Below are 9629 nucleotides of genomic sequence, written 5' to 3'. Positions count from 1 at the left end.
GAGGGGTTTTGGCCCACGGCCCAGGCCTAGCTCTTCTTCTTCTTCATTTTTTTTTTTTAAGTTTATTGGGGTGACAATTGTTAGTAAAGTTACATAGGTTTCAGATGTACAATTCTGTAATACATCATCTATATATATCACATTGTGCTTTTTTTAAAACCATGTTTTTGAGTTCAAACAACCTTGAACCTCAGATGTGTAATGAGCAACATGGAAATAGTGACAGTACATATGCAGAGGCTGCCATGAACATAAATCAAGTGTTGCCTGAAAAAGCATTATGGAAACACACTGGCTGTTCACACCCAGTGGTCTGGTTGATTGGCTCATGGGGTTCTTGTCTAGGCCAAGTGGATAGAAACAATGCCTCCAATTGGGCTGAGTTGGGGCTTTCTCTCAACTCCCCTTTGCATTTTGCAGGGAAGTGAGGAGTTCGTAAGAGGAAAAAAAAGAGAAATGCTCCCAGAAAAACACAATCTCAGAGACAGAATCTTAGGGACCTTGTAAGAGGGCTGCATAAAGACTTTCTCACTCTCTGCAAGACCATTTTTGTCAGTAGATGTTCTGTCATCATCCCACCGTACATGGTCAACCTCTGGAACATCTGCCGTTTTCACAGCTACGTCCTGGGATTGTCTGGTGCTTGTAAATTTATGAAGTCACAAATGTGAATTGCATCTCTAGGCTGGCATGCTGGAGTGAGAGCAAGTATCAAGCTTCTACTCCTGCATTGTTTTCAACTCATGAGATATCTCCTACATTAGGTTAATACCAGAAAACAAACATACAAAAAAACAGAAAATTGTGTGCAATACTAGGAACTCTATTAAAATAGTTCAGCATATTAATTAGGTATAAAGAAAAAACGTCATATTATCATCTCCACAAATAGCAAAAAGGGTTTTGCCAAAACTCAATATCTATTCTTGATTTAAAAGACTTTATTCAATAATAATAGATAGATAGATAGATAGATAGATAGATAGATAGATAGATAGATAGATAGCCATATCATCTCCCAAACCAGCACATGGTTTATGGGAGAACACTTCTCACCAAAGTCAAGATGAAGACAAAGATGCTGTGTGTGGCCACCTAACCTATCTTGTAATGAGATTCATGGGTGATTGTCCTATGAAAATGCTGTGTATGCAAAGTGGCCCCCAAACATCGAATTGGCTGACAGGCCAAAGAATGATGCAGGGAAGTCCAGCTCATTGGTTAAAGAGTTTAAGAGGGAACTTACACGCAGAAGAGTGATCTCTGGCAGCAGGATGCTCAGATCTCTGTATCTTTCTCCCCCTAGACCACCTGTTTATATCCCCCCTTAGAAATGAACCTACATGCTCGGAAAGAGATGCTCATGTTGTCCAAGGGAACAAAGGGACCAGACACCAGGAGGCTCTGGCACGAGATGAGCTAAGGGATAAATAACACCCAGGGCACTTCTTCCTGGAGGAAGGATTAATGGAAATTCCATGATTTGCCCAAAACCCCTCGACGCATTCCAGAGTCCACCTGGGAAGGAGGAGGGGGTCCAAGTTCCAGGTTCATTCACTCAGAAACTGAGATTGCAGATTAGCTTCAAGGTGAAATCAGCTCTGCCACTCAGTGATCATCTACCTCCTTACAAAACTTCAAAAATTTTCAGTTTGTATTATGCCCACACTGTAATAAATGTTTATAAATGGTTTGTATTCCATACACAAATGCATAGACATAATTCCGTTAAAGGACCAAATGAAATATTCATAATCATATACCTAATTATAATAAAGACATTGGAAGTAGAAAACAAGACAAAAATCATTGAACTCAATATTGTCAATTTTCTCTATATTTGACATTTTGATGTAAGGGATAAACAGGCATACTTTTATCTATATAAATGTCAGTCTATGACTAACGCAATTGTGACAGCCATTGAAAGCTATTCACTCAAACACCATAGGATCACCGTCATTGGAGATGCAATGTTTCCGAATGATAAATAACTCAAGTGAGTTTCCAAACACAAAGTACCATTGTCTCCCAATTTACTTGGCTGTGGCTCTCTTTGAAAACCCAAAGTATATTAAAACTGCAAAATGTTTAGAATATATATGTTAAGCAGAGTTAGGTTCTAGGCTCAGATCCTCGTGGGCAAGTTTTTATCTATATGATTGTCTGAGGACATTTGACATTCATGATTTGGGAGTGGGGACAATTTTTTATCCTGTGAGACATTTTCTGCATTTTCAGGATGTTTAGTGTCCCTAGCTGCAACACACCAAATGCCAATCACATTGGAAAATTATTGTGACAATCCAAAATGTCTTGATATAGGTTCCAAAATGGGCCAAGGAAACCACTCTATAAACCACTGTTCTGGTTTGGACTGGCTCCATGGTACACGCACTAATGTAGACCCCCCCCCCCCCCACACACACACACACTATCAGAAGATCCCCACACTTTGAGTTTAATACTGTGATCACCACCTGGAAAATGTTAATCATTTTATTTTTGAATTTGTGTTTTGTAACTGAAGTCTAATGGACAATGGAGGTTTGAAGCCTTGGAGCTGTCCCAGCTTCCACTGCTCCTGTGTTTCCCCAGGAGGGTATTTTGGTGACCTGCTCTCCCACTCCTGGTGCCCCCAAACCTTCCTGGCCTCCCTTCTTTCCCCCGGTCCTGAGACCACTATGACCCTTAACCTTGCTTAGAGAGGTGTGGACATGGCCTGGGAGATGGGGCCAAGTTTGTGTGCACATGCCTCATGGTGGGGCCTTGGCATCATGCCCAACCCTCCCCTGGATGGGCAGCGACATGGCGTATGTAATGGGTGACTTGGTGGAGGAGAGCCTCTTGCCCACTTTTAATCCAGGTACTTAGGGCATCCTGGTGCAGAGGTGCAACACCCTTTGGGGTCACCTATGTACCACGAGCTGAGGTCATAGTTCCATAGCAAGGGGAAATACTGGGCTCAACTTCCGAACCCCCAGCAGGAAACTTCGGTATGGTGGCTGGCAAAACCCCACAACTGGTACCTTTACTGGCATATTTGTCCTGCTTTTCAAATGAGGAGATTAGCATTTTCATTTTGCCCTGGGCCCCACAAATTATGCAGTTGGCTCTGGTTCTCATATTCTACTTTGTTGTAGAATAATAGTGTATATGAGTTGAATATTGTTTTAGTGCTCTTAAGTATAAACTTATTTGTCATAATTAGGTGCAAACATCTGACTAATTCACTATTTATTATTGTCATTATTATTTCCATATGGAAACACAAATGGTTTTATTAATATTCCCCTTGTATTTCTGTTTCATATTTAAATGAGGATATAATATAGCTCTTTTGTAAAATCATGAGTATAGGTAATTAATTAACAATACATTTAGTTTCAGGATTCTAAAGAGATTTTTATAAAACACTTTTTATAGAAAGGGAACACCAGTTCTAATGGGATTTATAATCACTGTTTTAGAAGTAAGAGCCAATCCAACTTATTTTTTAAAAAAGATTATTGTGGTATAAAGATGTGAAAGGAAGATGTATATGGAGATGATATGATTTTAGAACCAGAAAATTTATTACAATCAATATGTACAACAGAACATGATATAAGTCAGAAAAATGGTAAGATAGAATATTAACATACATTAATCAATAGCTTCACAAATATAAAAAAGATCCAGTTAAAAATATGAAAGGGAGAAAAGCCCTTTTACAATAACAACAACTAAAGTAAACTATCTAGGATTAAACTTAATAAGAAATAGCAAAGGCCTAACAAAGAAAACATTAAAATAATACCAAAGGCTACAAAATAAGGCTTGACCAAGTAGAGAGGTATGCCATAATCCTGAAAAGGAATATTCAACTTCACAGTAGTAGGAACTCAAATATGATCAATGTTTTTAATGTACAAGGTAATTCTAAATTCATGTGACAAGTTAAAAATGAAAAACAAGCAAAACTGAAAAAGGAGGGCCATGCAGACAGAACTTGCTCTACCAGAGGTTAAATGTGCACTGAAGGCTCAGTAATTAAAACATATGGACAGACAAAAAGAAAGCAAAGAGAAAATTCAGAAACTGACTTTTGCATATACAGGACTTTAGCTATAATAAAGGTGGTATCTTAAGGAAGTTCAATAAACGGGTTTGGCACCACTGGGTTGCCATCTAGAAAACAATAAAAAAAAATTAAATCTGTACCTTACACCACCCAATAAGGTAATTTCCAAATGGAGAAAGATGTAAAATCATAAAACCATATGTATATATATGAATATTCTGTAGTGATGGCTTCTCTTACATTTCCCATATTTGGAAACTTTTGTCTTTTCTGTTTGAGCCTCGCTAAAGATTTATCCATTATATTAATGCTTTCAGAGAAACATCATCTGGATTTGTTGATTGCCTCTATTACTTTCCTGTTTTCAGTTTTAATGATTTCTACTCAAATTTTTATTATTTCTTTTCTTCTGCCTAATTTCAGTTTATATTGGTCCTCTAGAGACTTCTGCTCCCAGCAAGGTGTGATTCTCTGTATTCCATTTCTCCAGTTTATAAGGGTGGCGGTTTGCCCTATGACTTTAACTCTTTGATGTATAGAGAAGTAGTGTTAATTCTGTTGGTTCACATTTTTCAGTTATGAAAATGGAAGTGACACCTGTCGGAGTGGACACCAGAAGCCTCACAGCAGTTGATTATGAGTCCACCAAAAGGGCAAGTACCCTGGTTGGATCTGAATGAGTCATGTGGAATCCTTAAAGGATTCCCTGAGAGTTAGGAAGCCTTCCTCACCGCTTTGCAGTTGCCAGCTGTCACGAAGGGGCAGGCCCACGTGCTGGGACTTCACACAACCTCTAGGAGCTGAAGCCTCCGTCACAGAAGGACAAGGAACTGAATTGTACCAACAGCCATGTGTGCTCAGAGGAGGATCTGAGCTTGTGAAAGGAACATAGCTCGACTGATGACCTTGACCGTAGCCTTGTGAGACCCTGAGGAGAGAACTCAGGTCAGCCATGTCCAGACTCCTGACCCACTGACACTGTGAAATAATAAATGTGATTTTTTAAAAAAAGCCAGTAATGTTGTAGGAACAGAAAACTAATCACATGTATGTATATGAGGGTTCATATGCCTATGCATATATACATACCTATAAAACTTTGAATAAACATATGATTTACCAGAGAGATAAATGAAAAACTATGAACAGTAGTTACTTGCTCTGGGCGTTGGAAACTGAACAAATAAGGAACATGGGGAGGGTGGAAAACGAGCTTTGTATTGTCTTCCTTCTTATAAGTTTTGATGTCTAAATTATGTAAATGCACTATATAGACAAACTCATTTAAAACCTGTAGGACTGATTCTGTTCGGGACACAGCCACTGTGAATGCCAGGTGTGCTCTGTGCGTTCCAGTTTCCGTTTCATTTCCCTCCAGTCCTGAGAAAGAAGAGGGTAGATTAGTAGGAGGGTTTGTGAAGCAACTAGGGATAACTGGGAAGGAATCAGTCTCAAAGCACTCCATTTCTGAAGTATCAAAAAAAAAAAAAAAAAAAAAAAACAATTAAAGGATCCTTAGGGGAACAGAGGGAAAAGAATGGCAGAAATGTAAATCTCTGATCAGGCTACAAATGAATATGCACTTCGTGGCCACAAGTTTCATTCTAAACATGAAGCTAATTCTGAAAAGTGTGTCCCACTTTATGATTTGAAAGGAAATTTTTGCTATGTTTTTTAGTCCTAAATTCTATAACTGGATTTATGTTAAACACTGGATAGCATAACCTACCTCCATTTTTATCCACTGTAGAGTTGAAAAAAGTTACATATTCTAGTGGAAAACTGGGTTGAGGTAAACCTGCATTATTTAAATGTAAAACAGTTGTGGAGAACTGCAAAGAAACACTATCTGTTGATAAAAGTGAGATTTGAAATGGAAAATGTAGGAGGCATACTACAAAGTAGCATGACTGATTTTACTCTTTCTATAAAAGCAGGTGGGCTCAAATTTTCACAACCAAAGAGATTCTGTTCCCTTTTGAGAGCCACCTTGAGGACATATGTCCTTCATTCTAATGGAGCTGCAGCCACCTGGCATTTTGCACTGCCTACTTGACAGTTCTCTTCAGAAACTTGTCGCATGTTTCCTTAAATTTCTTTTTTGTTCTTCATACTTTGAAAATGTGTTTATTCTCTGTCCACAATGAATGTTTATTTGGACTGCTGCTTTGGGGTAAATAGATGATGAAGGGGAAGGAGAAAGATGAAAATTTAATAAATGTCTACAAGAAAGCAAGCAAGGCTGTCGCATCCGCTAATTTCACCTATTCCTCAAAATGGTCCCGCAAGTAAAGTAGCATGAACTTTATTGAAGGGAAATTGACTCTTACACAAAGTAAGTCGTTTCCTTAATGCTATGCAGCTTAACCACCCAACCAGGATTTAAACCAGGACTGTTTTATTTCAAAGTTCAAGATCACATCACCATCCTGTACTACCTCCTACAATGTTGACAAAATGCTTAAGATCAATAGATAGGTAGGTAGATAGATGGATAGTTAGATAAATGAATGAATGAGTGGTAGCTAAGAGTGAATTATAAAAACCTGAGTGGTTAGCAGATAGACAGCTGTCTTCACTAGTTAAATTGTTGTTATCAGAGGCAGAGGAGTTTGGTAAGAAAGGTTGGGAACCACCAGGCAGCAACCTGGCTGGCCAGTGGAGGCCACTGCCACAAACAGTGTTTCTTGGAACACCTTGAGAGAGCAGCCACCTCCACAAGGATGCTCATGCACTCCTGGAGGGCATTTCCACCATGCTGGGTAGTGGGAACACAGAGGTCCCCCCTTTGCCCCTGAGTTACCCCTACTCTGAGATACTGAAGAAGAAAAGTAAAGAAGCCAACATACTCAGGGTATCATACAGTACTGGCAGTGAGCACAGGGAGTTACAGGAACCAAGGAAGGGAACTACACAAGCATGGGCTGTCTGGTCTGGCCTATTGAAAAAGACAGGGTCATGTGCCCTCTGCAACAGAGACCTCTTGTCCTAAGGGCCAGTGCCAACAAAGGCAGCTCTGTCATCTCTATCAATTCCATATGAACATCAAGAATTCCTCACTCAACCAGAAGAAACTGGCCATTTCCCAGGTGTGGGGACAGAGCCAGGAGTACAGTTTCCAGGTTCTCGCCCTCACATGGAAAGGTACTGGCTCAGGTAGTAAATGGCCATCAACTGCGATTGGATGGCCATCAGCTGTGGTTAGTTGGCCGTCAGCTGTAACCAGTGAGCCATTGGCCACTAATATAACTGCTGTGGCTACGCTAGCAAAAAAATGGGGGCTAGCAAGAAGATGGTGGCTGAGCTAGCAAGAGCGGATTGCAGCTAGCAAGTGAGGTTGGTTGGCAGAGACAAGTGGACAGTGGGTTGCAGGCAGTGTGGCTCCTGCTTCCTGTGTCTCCAACCAAGTCGTCAGTGAGAGTATAGTGGTATGGCTCCCCTACCCATGGTTCCATGGGTGTTCCATTTTGGCCTCACCATGTCCTGCGTTCTTATGTGGGGAGCAGGATCTGAGACCCCGCAGGCCACGCTGGGTGACAAATGGTGCAGCGAGCAGGGTACGGTGCCAGCCAAAGCTCCCCAAAGGGCGGTGGAGCAGTTTGTGCGTATGAAGACTCAGTCTCAGGAAGACCAGGAGGAGCAGCTGCTGGAGAGCTGGACCCCCGTGGAGGGGTGGGAAGACGTGGACGGTTCCCCAACCAGCATAGGCTGGAGAAAGCGAAGGTCATTGCAGCCCTGTGGACTGGGAAGTGCTTGCTGAGGCAGCCCGGATGCAGGACTTGTAGACCCAGGAGGAAACGCGTGCTGAGTCCTCCAGGGAGCTGAGGGTGAGGTAAAGGTCATCTCTCACCCCCAGGAAAGACCTGGTGAATGACTAGGGACTATGGGGAATTGCCTTCCATCCCTAATTTAATGGACAGCTTGACTGTTTGGGAACATACCACCATGTAGTGGAACTGGCAGATGTTTGCTTTTGTGTCTTGACTGGCAGCCATTGAGAATATGTAAGCACCTTGACTGTGAGTCGCTGTTGTTCCACCATGGTACCAAGAGGCCCAGAGAGAGTGGCAGTGCCCTGAGAGCCCTGGCTGAGTCCAGGAAGTCTGGCTGTGCCCAGAGAGAGTGGCAGTGCCCTGAGAGCCCTGGCTGTGCCTGGGGAGACTAGTGGTACCCTAAGAAACCCAGGAAGTCTGGCTGTGCCCAGAGGTACTGGTGGTGCCCTGAGAAACCCTGGCTGTGCCCAGAGAGACTGGCTGTGTCCAGGATATTGCATCCACCTCCAGGCTCCTCACACATGGACCCTCGCGGAAGATGCTTGTTGCGTAGATTGTGAGGCGAGACCCTGTAGGGGTGGAGTGTGGGGACAGAGCCAGGAGTGCAGTTTCCAGGCTCTCGGCCTCACGTGGAAAGGTACTGGCTCAGGTAGTAAATGGCCATCAACTGTGATTGGATGGCCATCAGCTGTGGCTAGTTGGCTGTCAGCTGTAACCAGTGAGCCATTGGCCACTAATATAACTGCTGTGGCTATGCTAGCAGAAAAATGGGGGCTAGCAAGGAGATGGTGGCTGAGCTAGCAAGAGCGGATTGCAGCTAGCAAGTGAGGTTGGTTGGCAGAAGTGGACAGGGGTTGCGGACAGTGTGGCTCCTGCTTCCTGTGTCTCCAACCAAGCCGTCAGCGAGAGTATAGTGGTATGGCTCCCCTACCTATGGCTCCGTGGGTGTTCCTTTTTGGCCTCACCATATCCTGAGTTCTTATGTGGGGAGTGGGAGCAGAGACCCCGTATGACACACCACGTGACACCAGGGAAGACCCATGTCTTTCTGTTGGGATGTCTGCTTTTTGGTTTCTGTTTTACTTGTTTGATTTTGTTTGCTGTGTGTTGTTGTTAATTCTAAGGTCAGGCATGCTTCAGTCTTATAGTGTTTCTTTGTCCCAATCATGTTTTGCATGCTTTCCCTATACCTGCCCCTCTAGGGAGGTTGGGTCACTAGTGTTGAGTCTCCCTCGTGCTCAGGACTCCACCTCCAACTGTTGTCACTGCCTTTGGTCCAATTCGGATGTCCCTCCAGAATCTGCCACTGGCACTGTCTTTTCAGACTCTGCTCATGTCAGTGAGCCTGCCCTGACCTCTGCTGTCTTGCTCTGTCCCACTGAGGTTAACATTGGGCCAGTCCACTCATGTCCTCAGATGGCATTAGTCTGCCAGCACAAACTCATGGACAAGGAAGCCTTTCCTGCAGGCCACAAATATCCCATAAAGACACCCACACCATGACCCTCTTCAGTGCCTGCAATCAACGTTTTGCTGTTCTTGCAGAGCATCATATTTTTATGAGTCTTCACCTTGCCCAACTTTGGAGCACTTGAGCTCTGATGCTGCTACTTCAAGAACCCCAACAGTCATCACTTCTCAAGGTGTGTCATGATTAATTGTCCTAACCTGAAATGTCTGCAGTCTGTGGAACTTCAAAGAGAGGATGTTTGGAAGGGTCTCAGAAGCAAAGCTGTATTTTGACAAAGCCCTGATCAACCTAGAATGAATGTACAAACGACTTTAAAAAGTTC

Source organism: Rhinolophus sinicus, chromosome 2 (assembly GCF_057876585.1).
Source record: "Rhinolophus sinicus isolate RSI-liver-muscle chromosome 2, RSI-T2T, whole genome shotgun sequence".
Classification (NCBI taxonomy): domain Eukaryota; kingdom Metazoa; phylum Chordata; class Mammalia; order Chiroptera; family Rhinolophidae; genus Rhinolophus; species Rhinolophus sinicus.
The sequence above is the reverse complement of the archived record's forward strand: the minus strand, read 5'-3'. Positions refer to the sequence as shown.